General features: G+C 33.1%; 1 non-coding gene and 1 pseudogene across 1 annotated transcript; both read left to right on the forward strand.

The window, feature by feature from the left end:
• The first annotated feature begins 548 nt into the window (after window positions 1-548).
• LOC110660883 (homeobox protein LUMINIDEPENDENS-like) lies at window positions 549-3,584 on the forward strand (annotated as a pseudogene).
• Window positions 3,585-17,915: 14,331 nt separating this feature from the next.
• LOC131178064 (small nucleolar RNA R71) lies at window positions 17,916-18,022 on the forward strand. The gene has a single exon (XR_009147194.1). It is a non-coding gene; the product is annotated as a small nucleolar RNA R71 (small nucleolar RNA).
• Window positions 18,023-18,238: the final 216 nt, after the last annotated feature.

Consider the following 18,238-nt stretch of genomic DNA (forward strand, 5'->3'; position numbering starts at 1 on the left):
AACGACTTGAACTCTTATTCTTTATGTAATTTTTTCAAATTTTAACACACTTAGAAAAAGTTAGAATATATAATGTTTGGCGTTTTTTATTAAAAAAATCTAATTCAAAATTAAAACCTTATTATAAATTGGAATATGAAATAAATTTATATATTTATAAAAATCGTACCTTCTATGATTTTACCTGTAAATTTTAAAATGAAAATTTTACTAATAAATTTTAATTTAATTTTTTTAAAAAATTATTATTTATCCTTTCAATATTTTCATCTTTATTTAAATTTTATTCATATTTTTATATCATTTAATTTCAATCTCTTAATATTTTATATTTTTATTTTCATTCTTATATTTTTAATAAAATTTTATTTAATTTCTTTTTAATATTTATTTTTACCCCACCAAAAATAATTTCTAGTCCCGCCCGGTACCCTCTCAATTGTCATCGCCTCATGTGCCAATTGAATTTGTAACCCCTTCCCAATCCCTCAGCACTCAGCATCCCTCTCATAACGTAACCCCAACCCTACTCCAATATTTTTTTTTAAATATTGTTACACATTAATTTCAGTTGTTTAAAAAAAAAAAATCAGTTTGAAACTCTCAGCTCTTTTTACCGTACTGTAATCCGTTATTCTGGCACATCCACCTTCAAGACTCCAATCTTCTACTTCGACGATGACGCATTGAAGGAGAATTTAGAAGAAATAAATATTGGGAGATTTGTCGAGTCGTTTCGCAAGTTTTTGGATTCGCAGAAGGAGCATTTTCACAGTTAGATCGATCAACTTCAACGCATCGTCGTCAGTCAATGCAGGCTCACCGGCGTCAATCCTCTCTCTCAAGAGATGGTGAGTTTTATCGTACCTGAGAAATGTAATGTCGAAAATAACTATGGAGAGCCTGAAATATAACATCGAGAAGAAACTCTTTTAGTTGTTTACGAGCTTCTTTGTTTAGTTTACGGTCAAAGGGCAACGGCAAGCAGCATTTTTCCCGGGACAATTGTATTTGTAATTATACATTATGTGTGCCGTAAATTCTACATTATTATGTATAGCCTAATGGCCTGGGTAGTTCTAGTATTAGGATCTGAATTCTAGTGCTTGAACTGATACAAAGATGTGAAGCAACGATTTGTTTCAGGTTGCAAAAGCTTGAAAGTGGTGTTTTATGAGCTGTCTGTGCGGTAGAACTTTTGGAGGAATAGAGTTTTCCATTTGTTATGATTCCAACTGATACATTTTTTTTTTTTTAAATCATGTGCAGGCGGCTGGTGCTATGTCAATAAAAATCCGTAAGTTGTGGCTTTTGAACTATTTCAGATGGTTATGCATGGTGATCATTTTTCCTTTAATTTATAGCCTATTTTTTTATTGCTACCAATTTTGAAGGAATCTTAAACGCTCTCTTTTATGTAAATAAGTATTTTTGCTACCAATTTTGAAGGAATCTTAAACACTTTCCCATTTTTGCAAATAAATATTTTTGCTATCAATTTTGAAGGAATCTTAAACACTTTCCCTTTTATGCAAATAAGTATTCTTAACTCTGTCAATAATAACATATACATATAGTTTATGTATATGGATCTTGGGACTTGTTAGAAATAATTTTTATTCATGGTAATGGAATAACTATTATTTACTTATTTGTTGAATTTATATCACACTAATTTAAATAATATTTATTTTATATAATAATTAATACTTTAAAGTGTAATAGAAAATTAAAATTGTAAAATAGTTATTCCATGGAATAGTATCACATATTAAAATTTGAACCAAAGTTAGGAATAGGTGAATAACTGTTCAGCGTTTGTTGGCTATTCTATTCCCATCCTATTCCTTGCAATTCCATGAACCAAATAAGCCTTAGTTTTTTGCTATTTTGAATTGAAGTTAATCACCATTAACAAGTTGGCTCAGCCACATGTTGGTATCATTAGTCATGATATTTCCATATTATTACATTCGAATGGAGTGCTAAAATGTAAAATCAAATTGGCTTTAGGTTACATAGAGGGTTAAATTGGCTTCAGATCCTATGGTTGCTTATTTTAGTTGCTAATTGAGGGTCACTTTTTCCTCTGGACAAGCTAAGTGAACCTTAATGAACTCCTTTTTGCCCTGCCAATGCATTTACTTTCCTTTGTCTATTTGTTTCTGTACACTGAAGAATTCTTGTCAGAAGTTTATAAATTCTGCTGCTTTTGGGCATTATCTTACTTGATTATTGAGTTGGCAGGAAAAAGACCTAGAGATTTGGTAAATCCTAAGGCTATTAAGTATATGCAAGCAGTTTTCTCCATAAAAAATGCAATCAGCAAGAAGGAATCTCATGAGCTAAGTGCTCAATTTGGTGTAACAGTCACACAGGTGTTTTTCCTTGTGCATTTACTTACAAACTTAAGTTACCTTTTCTTTTTCTTCTATTTCTTCTTCTTTATGCTTAGTCTGCTATGGTATCAAAATATATGCAACAAACTTTTTGCCCTTTCCTTGTCCCTTTCCCTTTCGTAGCCCTGCATGGATTTATGTGCATATATATCAAGAAACCCTTGTTAAAGTTATTCTAACTGCTGTTGTATTATTCACCTTTTCCCCACCCCCTCTTTTGTTTCAGTGTGTCCTCTTATGGACCTTGATTTAGTACTTTATGTATCTGTATGAATTATTTGCTTATATTATGGTGTTATGTCAACTCTAGGTTAGAGAATTTTTTGCTAGCCAACATTCAGGAGTGATGAAACTAGTTCGTTTGTCAAGGAAGAAAGCTGCCAGAACAAATGCATGTGAAGAACCACAAGATGGGGTCCCAGCAAGCTCTGATCCTATGATGCCTATTGATCTGGTTCCATTAAACTCTGTCCAACCTGATCCTGATCCCTTAAACTTTGTTGGTCCCAATTAGGGTCCCGTAAACTCTGTTAGTCCTTCCAACGTTGAAGAAACACCATCTTGCTTGACACAGGATGATATATTACCTGGCTTAAATGACTTGGACAAAAATTTTGTTGAGAATATTTTTGTTTTGTTGCGAAAGGAAGAACCATTTTCTGGGCAAGTGAAAGTGATGGAATGGATCTTGCAAATACAAGATCCCTCAGTACTAAATTGGCACTTGCCAAATCAATTTGTATTTAAAGTCATTTTTTTCCTCTCTTGGTCATTTAACTGTTCTGTTATATGTTGCAGGTTTTTAACTGAGGGTGGTGTCATGATTTTGGCTACATGGTTGAGTCAAGCAGCTGCTGAAGAGCAAACAAGTGTTCTTCTTGTCTCCCTCAAGGCACATATGCATTTTTTGTGTCTTGGTTACTATGTTTTTTCTTATAACTTGCTTAGGATTGAATAATTTTCTGGTGTGCAGGTTGTTTGCCATCTGAACATATGTCAGCCATACTGCACAGTGTTAATAGGCTGTGGTTTTAGAGGACATCGGGTTTATTTTTTTTTCAGAGTTTTTTTTTTTTTGACTTTTGTACTCTCTCTAAAAGTCAATTTTTTATTATATCAGGGCATGCATAACACATGTGGTTTGGTTGAAATTTCATAATTAAAAAATTGGTAGGACTTTCTTGATTTCGGGCACTTTTGAGGTTTCAGAAAACCAATTTTATGACTGCATCGTCTATTCTGTTTATTTTTATTTTTTAATCATGGAATCCTTTTGTATTGGCGTTTCCCTTTTGTGTATATGTGAGTATGTGACCATCAACATTTTCATTCAATTTTAAAAATAATTTTCATTTTTTGTGTACTCTAGACTCTACAGTTTCTTTTTAGCGAAGGCTACAGGAAGATGGTCTTACTCTTTCTGAAAGTTCAGAAAATACGAGTTATAGATATATACTTTTGGTCTGACTGACATTCAACTTGTTGGACCTTTATTGTTATTTGAGTCACTGAGCATACATTTGCTGTTTAGGAAAATGGAGCCTTCGCTAACATTAAAGTTGTTGCCGTCATCAACAGATGATTCAAGTAGGAAGCATGTCCTAGGTGTATCCCGTATCCTCAATATTTTCAACTTCTTTTTACTAATCTTTTTTTTTTTTTTTTGGATTATGAAATGCTAACGGTAGTACATTTTGAGTTTTTTCTTTCAAGGAAACATTTATGGAAATAATAATTCATAAGTCAAGGGATGAAATCTTTTATCGATATTACCATTTATTTGCATCAATCTACTGGTGCGAGTTTTCTTTCAGTGAGCTTGTATTACATTGTTAATTGAAGAGTTCAAAAGTCCCTTAATTATTTATAACATCATGTTATTTATGGTGTATTTAGCTGATTGCATACCTAATATAAAATCAGGTGCATTTTCTGCCGTTAAGTTAATGCATTTTTTGGTCATGTTTGAAGTTTAAAGGCAAAGTTAGAGAATCTTAGACAGCAAGACTGACACGTGCTCTTTTTGGTCATACTAGCTTGTAGTGACTTCCAATGGTTTAGCTGGCCCTACTTAGTAGTATAAACGAACCGAGCCGGCCGAGGTGAGCTGAGCTTTGTCATGTTCAGGCTTGGTTTGTTAATATTGATTCAGGCCCGAGCTCGAGCCTGATTCGAGCTTTAATATTAAGGCTCAAGTTCGGCTCGTTTGAAATATATTGAATTCGAGCTCAGCTCGTTTTAATTTCATTTATTATATTAATGAGTTAAACTCGAGCTCGGCTCGTTTTAATTTCATTTATTATATTAATGAGTTAAACTCAAGCTTGACTCGTGTTAAGCTCGATAAATTCGTTAAAAAGAACTCAAACGCAAGCTCAATAAGGTCAAGTTCGGTTCGAGTTCGATAACCTCGATCTCAAATTCGATAAGCTTGAGCTCAAGTTGAGTTTGAGTTTATCAAGCTCGAGCTCAAGCTCAACTGTTATTATATCTATTCGAGCTCAAGCTCGATTGTTATTATATTTATTTTGCACAATTATTTTCATAATGCATTAGTATATGAGTCTATAGTCATAACAATAGAAAATAACAAGAAAAACAGTTTAAAACACAATTCAACTCAACTCAACTAAGCCTTTATCCCAAAAATTTGGGGTCGGCTATATAGATTCTCTTTCTCCACTCTAAACGATTTTGGGTTAAATCCTCAGAAATGTGTAATGCTTTTAGGTCATGTTGTACTATTCTCCTCCAAGTCAGTTTAGGTCTACCTATTCTTTTCTTTCTATCCTCTAACCTAATGTGCTCGTCTATGCTTCACATGACCAAACCACCTCAATCTCCCTTCTCTCAACTTATCCTCAATTAGTACAACTCCTACCTTTTCTCTAATACTCTTATTATGGACTTTATCTAGTCTAGTATGGCCACTAAACCAAATTAACATTCTCATCTCCGCAACTCTTATCTTAGATACATACACAACTCCTTCAGTGCCCAACACTCACTACCATATAATATGGCCGGTCGTATGGTTGTACAATAAAATTTTTCTTTCAACTTATTGGGAATCTTGCGATCACATAAAACTCCCGTGGCACGTCTCCACTTCAACCATCCGGCTTTAATCCTATGACTAACATCCTCCTCGCATACTTGAAGGACTGAGCCAAGATATTTAAAGTGATTACTTTGGGACAGTACCACTCCATCCAAACTATCTCCTTCCCTATCACCAATTCGACCTTCACTGAACTTGCAATGCATGTATTCTGTCTTCATTCTACTTAACTTAAAACTCTTTGACTCTAGAGTACTTCTCCAAAGCTCTAGCTTTCTATTGACTACTTCTCGCGTCTCATCTATTAGAACTATATTATCCGCAAACATCATGCCCAAGGGATACTCTCTTGTATATGTTTCATCAATTCATCTAAAACTAATGTAAACAGGTAAGGGCTTACAGTTGAAGCTTGGTGTAATTCAACTGAGATAGGAAAATCTCATGTCCCCTCCCACTGTGCACACACTAGTAGTTGCTCCTTCATACATATCTTTCAACACTTGTATGTACCTAATAGATACCCTCTTTTGTTCTAACACTTTCCATAAGACATCTCTTGGAATATTATCATAAGCCTTTTCTAAATCGATAAAAGCCATGTGTAGATCTTTCTTCACATCTCTATATTTTTCCATCAAGCTTCTAATAAAAAGGATCGCTTCTATAATTGAACGACCGGGCATAAAGCCAAATTGATTGGGAGAGATAGAAGTATCATGACGTAGTTGATGTTCCACAACTCTCTCCCACAACTTCATAGTATGACTCATGAGTTTAATTCCCCTATAGTTTGAGCAACTCTGTATGTCTCCCTTATTTTTAAAAATGGGTACTAAAATACTCCTCCTCTATTCATCAGGCATTTTCTTTGATTTTAGAATCTTATTAAACAATTTAGTTAATCATGCCACTCCTATATCTCCCAAACACTTCCACACTTCAATTGGTATTCCATTGGGTCCATAGGCTTTACCCACTTTCATTCTCTTAAGTGTTTCCTTTACTTCTAAATATCTAATCTTTCTAGTATAATTCACATTCTTTTCTATTACTCTATAGTCTATATTCACGCTATTACCATTTTGACTATTATTAAAGAGATCATCAAAATAATTTCTTCATCTTTTTTTAATGTCCTCATCTTTCACCAACATTTTTTCTTCTTTATCCTTAATGCACCTAACTTGATTGAGGTCTTGACATTTCTTTTCTCTCTTTCTTGCTAATCTATAAATATCTTTCTCTCCTTCTTTAGTTTTAAGTTTCTCATTTAACTTTTCAAAGGCCTGCGCTCTTGCTTGACTAATTGCCTTTTTTGCCTCTTTCTTTGCTATCTTGTACTGTTCATATGTCTCATTATTATCACAATTAGGTAATTTCTTATACCATTCCCTCTTTCTCTTCTCTGCCTTTTGTACTTTTTCATTCCACCACCATCTCTTTTTTGAGGGTAGTCCATATCCTCTAGACTCTTCAAGTACTTTTGTAGCTACTTCTCTAACCTTTAATGCCATCTATATCCACATACCATTGGCCTCCATATCCAGCTTTCATGCTTTAGACTCGAGAAGCTCATTTTTAAACTTCACTTGCTTTTACTCCTTTGAACTTCCACCACTTTGTTCGATTTACACTATTTTTTCTAACCTTATTTGAATTGTTCCTAAACTTGACATCCAAGACCACTAACCGATGTTGACTTGTAAGTTATTTTAAAATAGTACAAATTACAATACCATCATAATTCAAATAAAATTAACTATTCTTTATTCTTTCAATTCAAAACTATATAATTTGAAATCAGAACTACGTAATTTTAAAATTATATTATAAATTTTATGTAATTATAATTAAATTATTATTTTATTTTTCTAATGTTATTTTGATAAAATATATTACTTTTTGCATTATTAATTAATTCATATTGTTAATAAATTTATTAATTTTTTATATAAATATATTATAATTTGAGTTTTTTATTATTTTTATATCTAATTTATTTAAATAAGTTTAAAAAGATTAAATATATTAGATTATTTAATTTATCAAATTATATTTGATGCTTTATACCTTTTACCAGTGCTTTATTTAAGATATGAACAAATTAATTTATATGGAATAAGTAGATAATTAATATTAAATACAATAATAATTATAAAGGCACATATCTAAGTTTATATATAGGGAAGATGGACTAGTGCTAAATTTAAAATTTAACCTTTTAAAGGTTAACAGTTTAAAGAGAGGGATATTATAAAAACAGATACTAGGAAAGGGATATAATGGAGAGTAATAACAATATATGAATAGATTAGTTAGTGTTAATAGAAAAAAAATAAGTGAGAGACTGTAAAAAGAAAATAATAATAATAATAATGGTTAGATAGATTAGTATTAAATTTAGAATTTAATCTTTTAAAAGTTCAAAATATAAAGAGAGAGGAAGAGAAAGAGATGACTTCATGCTTTAAGTTGTACGACCACCACCAAAACTATGTAATTAAGTTCTGATTTATTTAGTATTTTAATACAGATAAAATAATTCAAAGTAATTTTTATTTATTTATTATATAATATTTTAAAGTTATTTCTCATATAAAAATTCACTTCATTTTTATAAAAATTATAATTAAAATACAAATAATTTCATTTTATAAATGTACTTTTTATTTTGATTTATCATAATTTTATATAATAATAAAATATTTAATAATATATTATTTTATTATATTGGGACTATATATTTAATATTCTGATTTTATTTTTATACAAATTAACTTTATTTCAAAAAATAAATTACAAATAACTATATTTTACATATTGATTATATTGTAATTCTAAATAATATATTTTTTATATATTATTTTTAAAACAATCATAAATAAAATAAATATATTTACAACATTATAAATTACAATTATTAATATAAATATTTTTGTAAATGAGCTAATTCACAAGCTTATGAATGAGTCTTAAAATGAGCCTCTTTACGAATTTATTCACAAGTTAGTTCACGAGTCTGTTTAACGAGCCAGATCGGAAGTCTGTTCAACGAGCCAGTTCAAAGAGGTAACTCTCGAACCGAGTTCAAACTTAAGCTTGAGCCAAAGACTACTAAGTTCGAGCTTGGCTTGTTTATTTAACGAGCATAAAATTTGAGCTCAAACTCATCTTGTTTAGAAAATGAGCCGAACCAAGCCGATTTTTTATCGAGCTGAGCTTCGAGTAACTCACGAGCGGCTTGATTTATTTACACTCCTAGCCCTACTCCAACTAGCGTCTGCTACTCTTCTGTTTTGATAATGATGCCTTTTGGATTTGGTGCATGAAGCTTTGAAGAAGTTTTTTTTTTTTTTTTTTTTTTCAATTGCTTGAAATTTAAACATGTAGAAATGGGAGCTATCAGTTGAGACAATTTATCTTGGAAATCGATAAATCTGATCCTGAATTGAAATTTAAAGGCCCCTAAACAATGCATATACTATTGGCCTTCTAATATTTATATGTATGAGTGACCTCCACATACATTCCTTAGCTAGTAACAGTTACCAGAGAACGCAGAAAAGTTCAACTTGTGGAACAGCCAGGCCATATAACAGCTAGCAGAAGCCCCATGACCACAAAAGCAGTATCTGTCAGTCAAAGTCGTCTAATGTCTACTGGTGATGTCCAAAAGGCAAAAATGCGTGCTTTATTCATGCAGGGCAACTATGGAAAAACTGGTTCCTGATACGGTGTGTCCGCAAGTGCACGGGTCACAGTAGTATAGTTTTAAAAAAAATGATATCGATCCCACAGGGAATTGTGCTTAAATTGGAAATAAAAGTATAAGCTAATTAGAATGACAAAAATAAAAGATGTAAAATGAAATTTGGAATTAAAACAAAAATTAAAGATGTAAAATGAAATTTGGAATTAAAATTGGTATTTGAGGAATTAAAACTAAATCAATCAATTAACTAAAATTAATTAAACTAGATTACCAAAAATTAATTTGAAATTTCTATTTATGAAATTTGAGAGGAATTAAATCTAAATTCAATAAAAATAAAAATAAAGTGATTCTAGAGATTGGATTTAAATTTGGATTTAAATTTAAATTGGATTTAAATTGAAATTGCTATTTATGAGATTTGGAGGATTTAAATCTAAATTCAATGAAAATTAAATTGATTCTAGAGATTGGATTTTCAATATTGTTTGCATGTGGTTTATCCCTAATTTAGCCAAACACATGAGAATTGCAATTTTGAGGGAAATCAATTCTTAAATTTTTGAAACCTTTTTCAAGCATCTCAAAGTTGGTTTTCATTAAATCAAATCTTGTTTTCACGGTATTTCAAACCTAACAAAAACCCAATTAATGCTCTAATTGATTTTTGGAAAGTTCCCCTTAATCTTCTTAGCTTATTTCTAACACTAAGAAAATAAAGTTTATTGCAAGATTATCCATCCCCAATATTCACTTTTCAGTCCATCTATTAAGGATTAAAACTTAACTTAATGAGGGCCCATTCATCAAGCAAGGCAACAAGCTCACAAGCAATAAATCAAAATGTAACAAATCCCATTTAAATGGCTAAATCAGTTCAAAATCACAATACAAATCAATATTTACAAACCCATCTCTAGAATCTCAATCAACTACTCACAAATAATTGTTTAAAGACAAACCCAAATGAAGAAATGAAGAAATAATGGAAATGTAAGCTAAAGGGGTAGAAAAACCCAGCAAATTTGCAGGTCTGCTGCACAAAAGTGCAGAAAACGTGATCTGCAGCTGCTGGAAAAAGAATGCAGAAAGTGCTCCTCCTTCTCTCTTTCTAACTTTTCCGAATTTGCCTCCCTTGCTCTCTATGAAAAGATAATGATAAAATGAGGCTTTATATAGGCTAAGGGTCTGCCCTAGAATGGGTAAAAGGGGGAAGGTTCCAGAGAAAGTGAGGTAAAAAGCTAGAGTAACGAAAATGCCACGTCAATTATTTCCAGTAAAAATGACATAAGCCGAGTCAATTGTGTCGTGGGTTGTGTTGCGGGTTGTGTCGCTCTCGGCGTGAATATCTGACAATCAACACAACCTGCGACATAAGCTAATTCAGTTGTGCTGCAGGTTGTGTCGCTCTCGGCCATTTTTTTACTCAACTTCAAAATTTTTGCAATTCGACTTTAATCTCCTCCAAATGGCTACTCTGATCAAAATACATCAAATTTCTCCAAATTTAACCTACAAAACAAATAAATTCCAAAAATTAAACTAAGAAGTGTGAAAATTGTAAAGTTGACTAAATATATACTAATATCTATAATAATAGCTATGAACAAGGGTAAATTATGTGCAAAAATTACTCCTAAATGATGATATTAAATGCATGCATCAAATTCCCACATACTCAAACTCTTGCTTGTCCTCAAGCAAAATTTCATTAAAACTCATTTGGAAGGGAATAGAATCAGTCTTTAAAAACACAAAATTCACTAATCCAAACCACCAACTTACCTCTAGCCACCAACATTCCAAATTTCCACCAGCAAAAGCACAAAGAATGAAGCAAGCACTCTCAACAATTACAGAATAGCTAAGAATTAACCAATCAACCCAAGCAACAAATATCAACCAGCTACAAGAGTCAATTGTGCCAAAACAAACCTAAATGAAATAGATAGCCAATGTGTCTCAAATAGATGGTAAGTAATGTATGGAAGATTATATTGCCAAACCCATATGCAAGCATAAAAGATCTAACTCTACTAATGTAACAAGCATTTTTCAAAGAATCATTAGGTCTTTTTAAGGGTTGTAATGGGGTCTAATAGGGTAAAATTGTGGTTAACAAAGAAAGGGAATAAGGTAAACAAAATATGAGAATAATATTAATCATGAAACTCAAAGTGCATCCTTTTTTTTTTTTTTCAAATATTTTTTTATTTTTTATTTATAAAGAGGAAAGAAATTCACAATGAATCTCAAGTGCTATCACAATAAAGGGACTACTTTTATAATATTTTTTTTTTATTTTGTATGCGTCCCTATTTCACGTCACACCCAAAATTACCTTTGGGATATTTTGGTGACCATTTTTTTTTTTATCAACTTTTCACAATTACTCTAGCACTTTTGAAGATGTTTCAATCCTCCATGTTTTTTTTTTTATTTTATATATATCATTATTTATTTTATTTTTTTATGCACTTAATTGCTAAAATATTATTCTCATAAATAGGTGGTAGTGTTTAGGTTTAATGGCTAGGTAAATGATTTGGGTTCCAAAGAAATTAGGGAATTAAGGTTCAAGGGGGTTTGCAAGGGTTAAAATGAAATTAAGGTAGGTTAAGGCTAAATGTGAGGTTTAAAATATGAAGGAATGCCTAAATCATATTCTTATCAAATGCAAGTTAAAAATTTCGCTTTGAAAGATCTAGGATGCTTGTTCTAGGAATGGTGAGACGACAATGACCATTTTCTTCCTTAAAGGCTTATCCAGACACTCAAAACTCAAAATAACTAACTAGCACTGCATACCTAGATTGATATATTAATTTTCAGCTATTAAGTAAGAGAAAGAATAATGCTTAAGACTTTGTACCCAGCTGGAACTTTCATTCCACTAACCATCTAAAGGCAAGTTGGATTGCTTGAATAAGTGGCTTATGGAATCTAAAGACTGATTTAAAAATCCAAAAATTTTAAATGAATGAATAAAATGCATGAGTGTAAATGTCAAGTCAACCTATATGTAACTAAGTATGCGTAACTAAGTATATGAGGCTATATGCAAGTGTATGTATGTGAATATGTACAAGTATGAAGTGATGAATGAGTATGTCACTATATGCAAGTGAAAAAAGGAAAAATAATTTTTGCAAAAAATTTACCCTCTCCCCCATACTCAGAATGAACATTGTCCTCAATGTTAAAATAGTGCAAGGAATGGGATAATTTACCTATATGTGCATAGAGAATTATTACCCTGTTGCATAAGCGATAGCACAACTTGTGTTGAAAGTGACACAAGCTGAGATAAGAAGTGTTACCTCATTGAAGTGCAGCCAATTTAATTAGATAAAATTTGGACAGCTGCTGCACTCATTGCAAAAGAAACAGTACGATGGAATCCATTAAATCAATTACACTAAAAAATTTGGAATAGGGAAGTTAAGCTCAAAAATATAGCCATCAAGTGTAAATCCGAAATAGTAAATCAAAGCAAGTGAGCAATGTACTAAAGATATAAAAGAAAAATGTATTTTATAAGGAACTAAAAAAAACTGAATAAGTAAATGGTTCAAGTAAAGAAAAAACAACACAAGCAAAATATTAACTAAATAAGTTCAAAATACTAATTAATTAAGTAACGAAATTAAAGACATGAAATGTTTTTTTTTTTTTTTTTTAGCATGGGGAGCTAACACAAAAACATTTTTTTTTTTTATGCTCATTTGCTTGCAATGAATTGCATCCCATCTGCACAAGGAAATTAGAACAATGTTAAACTCTGAATAAGGAGTATAGAAAAACTTAAAACAAATATATATATGAAAGAAATAAAGAATCAATGAAAAATTATGAGTTATGCACAAAAATGCTAAGTTTAGGTCTTTAGCTTGACCATACTCACTCAAGATTTTATGGAGAATGAGAGAGATAGCAAGTTGCTATCTTCTCAATTGGCTCACCAACTGAATAGTGCCTCAACCTTTGTCCATTTACCTTGAAATTACCAGATTTTTCACCAAAAATTTCCACAGTACCATGAGGTAAAACTTTCACAATTCTGAATGGACCTGACCACTTTGATTTTAATTTTCCTGGAAAAAATTTCAACCTTGAATTGAATAAGAGAACCAAATCTCCTTCTTTAAAGTCCTTTTTCTTGATATGCTTATCATACCATTTTTTAGTTCTTTCTTTATAGATCCTAGCATTTTCATAAGCATCAAGTCTCAATTCTTCTAATTCATCAAGTTGCAAAAGTCTTACGTGTCCAGTGACTTGTAAATCAAAATTGATTGCTCTAATGGCCCAATAAGCTTTGTGTTCTAACTCTACGGGCAAATGGCATGATTTCCCAAAACTAACCTATAAGGTGTAGTTCCTATGGGGTTTTAAATGCTGTTCTATATGCCCAAAGAGTGTCATCTAATTTAAGGGACCAATCTTTTACGGACTTATTGTGATTTTCTCCAAGATCTGCTTGATTTCTTTATTTGTGATTTCTACTTGGCCATTTGTTTGAGGGTGATATGGTGTGGCAATCCTATGCTTTACCCCATATTTTCTCATCAATTTTTCAAATTGGTGGTTGCAAAAATGGCTACCACCATCACTGATTATGGCACGTGGGGCACCAAACCTGGTCAAAACAAATTTTTTCAGAAATTTCACCACAACTTTTGCATCATTGGTAGGTGTAGCAATAGCTTCTACCCATTTAGATACATAGTCCACCCCTACCAAGATATATTTATTTCCATAAGAAGATGGAAATGGCCCCATGAAATCAATTCCCCACACATCAAATAATTCAACTTCTAATATGGACTGTTGGGGCATCTCATCTCTCTTGGAAATGTTGCCTACTCTTTGACACCTATCACACCTGCTTACAAAGTCTCTCACATGTTTAAACATTTTAGGCCAATAGAAACCTGATGTCAAGACTTTTTCAACAGTTTTTGAGACACTAAAATGACCACCATATTCAGAGGAATGACAATGGTAAATAACATCATGTATTTCTTCCTCTGGTATACATCTCCTAATTATTCCATCATTACATCTTCTAAACAAAAGAGGTTCTTCCCAAGAATAAAATTTAACATCATGCAAGAATCTTTTCTTTTGCTGCCAAGATAAATCAGGTGGCAAGACACCACAAGACAAGAAATTCACAATATCAGCAAACCATGGAAGTGCAGAATTCAACACATACAACTGCTCATTCATGAAAAATTCATCAATTGGCACAATTTCATCATCTTTACTTTCAGTTTTTATCCTAGAAAGGTGATCAGCCACCACATTTTCAACACCCTTTTTATCTCTTATTTCCAAATCAAATTCTTGAAGTAATAAAATCCATCTAATCAACCTAGATTTAGCTTCTTTCTTGCTCATTAAGTACCTTATTGCTGCATGATCAGTGAAAACTATTACCTTTGAGTTGACCAAATAAGAACGGAATTTATTGAGTGCAAATACTACCGCAAGGAACTCCTTTTCAGTTGTGGCATAATTAACTTGAGCTTCATCAAGGGTTCGGCTTGCATAGTAAATGGCATAAGGTTTCCTATCTTTCCGCTGGCCAAGGACAGCTCCAACAGCAAACTCGCTTGCATCACACATGATTTCGAATGGCAAAGTCCAATCCGGGGGTTGCATGATAGGAGCTGTTGTTAAGGCCGTCTTCAACCTGCAAAAAGCAACCATACAATCTTGATTAAAATCAAATTTAACATCATGATTCAAAAGATTTGTTAAGGGTTTAGCAAGTTTAGAAAAATCCTGAATAAATCGCCGGTAAAACCCGGCATGTCCAAGGAAACTCCGCACTCCTTTGACAGTGGTTGGAGGGGGCATTTTTTCAATAATTTTTATTTTAGCTCTATCCACTTCAATTCCCTTATTTGAGATTAAATGCCCTAAAACGATTCCTTCTTGGACCATAAAGTGGCATTTCTCCCAATTCAACACCAGATCATTATCAGCACATCTCTGCAAGATTTTAGACAAATTAGTCAAGCATGAATCAAAATTAGTGCCATATACTGAAAAGTCATCCATGAAGACCTCCATAATTTCTTCAATAAAATCAGAGAAAATGGCCATCATGCACCTTTGAAATGTGCCAGGCGCATTACACAATCCGAATGGCATCCTTCGATAGGCAAAGGTTCCATAGGGACATGTAAAGGTAGTTTTCTCTTGGTCATCAGGATGTATTGGAATTTGAAAGAAACCAGAATATCCATCTAAGTAACAAAAGAATGAATGCTTGGCTAATCTCTCTAATATTTGATCCATAAAAGGAAGGGGAAAGTGGTCTTTTCTTGTAGCATTGTTCAACTTCCTATAGTCTATGCACATTCTCCAACCTGTAACAGTTCTAGTGGGTATCAATTCATTATTCTCATTTTTAACAACTGTCACCCCACCTTTTTTTGGTACAACATGCACAGGACTAACCCACTCACTGTCAGAAATAGGGTAAATAATTCCAGCAGCTAGTAATTTTAGGATTTCCTTTTTCACAACATCCTTCATTGTAGGATTCAATCTTCTTTGGTGTTCAATGGAAGGTTTACTATTTGGCTCAAGGAAAATCCTATGCATACAAACTGTTGGGCTAATTCCCTTTATATCATCAATTGCATACCCCAAAACTCTTCTATATTCTCTCAAAACTCTCAACAATTTTTCATTCTCAATATCAGTCAATGATGCATTAATTATAACAGGATATGTTTCATTTGGTCCAAGAAAAGCATACCTGAGGTTGGAAGGAAGAGGTTTAAGATCTACCTTTGGGGCATCCTCTACCTTTAATGATGGTGGTTTGATCTCCAAAGTTTGCACTCCTTCAAGTTGAAAAATTGTGGCTTCAGGATGTGGTGGAGAGCTTTCCAAATATTGTGCAAAAGTAGCCATGTTATGATTATCATCATCAATGCTCCCACCATGGACTAAGCAATTTTCAAGTGGGTCTTGTGGATAGCTTTTTATGAAATGCTCTTGAACAATCTCATCAATAATGTCTACCCGCAAACAAGACTCAACTTCTTCATGTTTCCTTTTCATGGCAGGATTGATGTTGAATATCATTTGATCATCTCCCACTCTAAGTGTCAATTTCTCACCCTTTACATCAATTAATGCACTAGCTGTTGCCAAAAAGGGTCTTCCCAATAAGATAGGAACTTTTGTGTCTTCTTCCATATCTAAAATGACAAAGTCCACCGGAATGTAGAATTTCCCAACCTTGATAGGCACATTTTCAAGAATGCCTTCTGGATACTTAATTGAACGGTCAGCCAATGAAAGATACATGTTTGTGGGCTTCAACTCTCCCATATTCAACTTCTCATAAATTGAAAGAGGCATTAGGCTGACACTAGCTCCAAGGTCACATAAGGCATTTGCCACACAATTATCACCAATATGACAAGGAATGGAAAACACACCCGGATCTTTGAGTTTGGGAGGTAACTTCTTCTGAATTATAGCACTGCATTGCTCTCCCAAGTTGATGGTGTCATAATCTTCTAGCCTTCTCTTGTTGGAAAGAATCTCCTTCAGAAACTTGGCATAACTTGGCATTTGGGATAGTGCCTCAGTGAATGGCACATTGATATACAACTTCTTTAGCACTTCAAGGAATTTGCCAAATTGTTTGTCTAGCTTATGCTTGATGAATCTTTGAGGGTAAGGAAGGGTGGGCTTGTAAGGTTCAGGTGGGATGTATGGTTTCTCTCCCTCATCTTGCTCACTTTTGCTTTCTTCTTCTTTTTCATATTTCTTGCTCTCAACTGAATTTTCTTCTTTTGTGCTCTCTTTTTCTTCTCTCTTGTTTTCACTCTCTTGACCAACTTTTTTACCACTTCTCAAGGTTACAACCTTACATTGTTCATGAGGGTTTTGTGGTTGGCTAGGTAATTTGCCATAGGAATTGCTTCCCGATGAGCTTGCTTGTTGCGCCAATTGAGTTTCCAACATGCGGTTGTGGACTTGTAATTGATCCATGGTTTGTCTCATGTGTTGCATTTCTTCCTCCAATTTGCTATTCATCTTGCTTTGTTCAGCAAAAAATTTCTCCATCATGCTTTCCAAGGTTGGCTTCGGTTCATGAGGTGGAAGGGATTGTTGTGCTCTTGCTTGATATCCAGGTTGTGGCTGCCTTGTGGGCTGAAATTGAGGCTGAAATTGAGGCCTATTTTGCTGCATATACTGCTGGTTATGAGGATAATTTGAGCTTTGGCCTTGTTGAGCAAAAGTTGCTTGTGGTCTCCATGTTGAGTTGTTCACATTAGAGTAAGCATTTCCCATAGGTTTCTGTTGATAACCTCCTGCATAAGCAGCTTGCTCCTGCAAATAATCATCACCATAAGAAGAGTAATCAACTCCACAACTTTGGGTTCCATCTGTGAAGGCAACTTGTTGCATAGTTGTAGGAGTAGAGTTTGTTGCCTTTGTGCAAAAATCACTAAGAAGCTGAGTCAACTGATCAAATCTTGCATTCATGTAGCTAACTGAGTCAAGTTCATAAATCCCAGCCTTCTTTGGCTCAAGTGCTCTAGGATTTCCCCACAAATGGGTATTATGAGCAATCTTCTCTAATAAATCATAGCATTCTTCACTTGTCATTCTCATGAAATCTTCTCCTGCTTGTGAATCAATTGTGTTTCTTATGGCTGGAGTAACTCTGGTGTAGAAATTCTAAACAATCATCCATTTGGGTATTTCATGATGAGGACATTGCCTTTCAAGCTCCTTAAATCTCATCCAAGATTCATATAAAGTTTCATCATCTCTTGGTTTAAAAGCTACCATCAAATTCCTCAAATGAGTGGTCTTCCCAGGTGGGAAAAATTGAGATAGAAAAGCTTGAGATAGCTGCTCCCAAGTAGCTATAATAGCTTGTGGAAGTGAGTTATACCACTCCAATCTTTGAATCCAGAGAGAATGGAAATAAGGTGAGCGAATAACTTCATCAGAAACTCCAGGTTGTCTTTGTGTGCCACATATCATCAAAAATTTCTTCAAATGAGAATGAGGATTTTC

Source organism: Hevea brasiliensis, chromosome 2, assembly GCF_030052815.1.
Source record: "Hevea brasiliensis isolate MT/VB/25A 57/8 chromosome 2, ASM3005281v1, whole genome shotgun sequence".
Classification (NCBI taxonomy): Eukaryota; Viridiplantae; Streptophyta; class Magnoliopsida; order Malpighiales; family Euphorbiaceae; genus Hevea; species Hevea brasiliensis.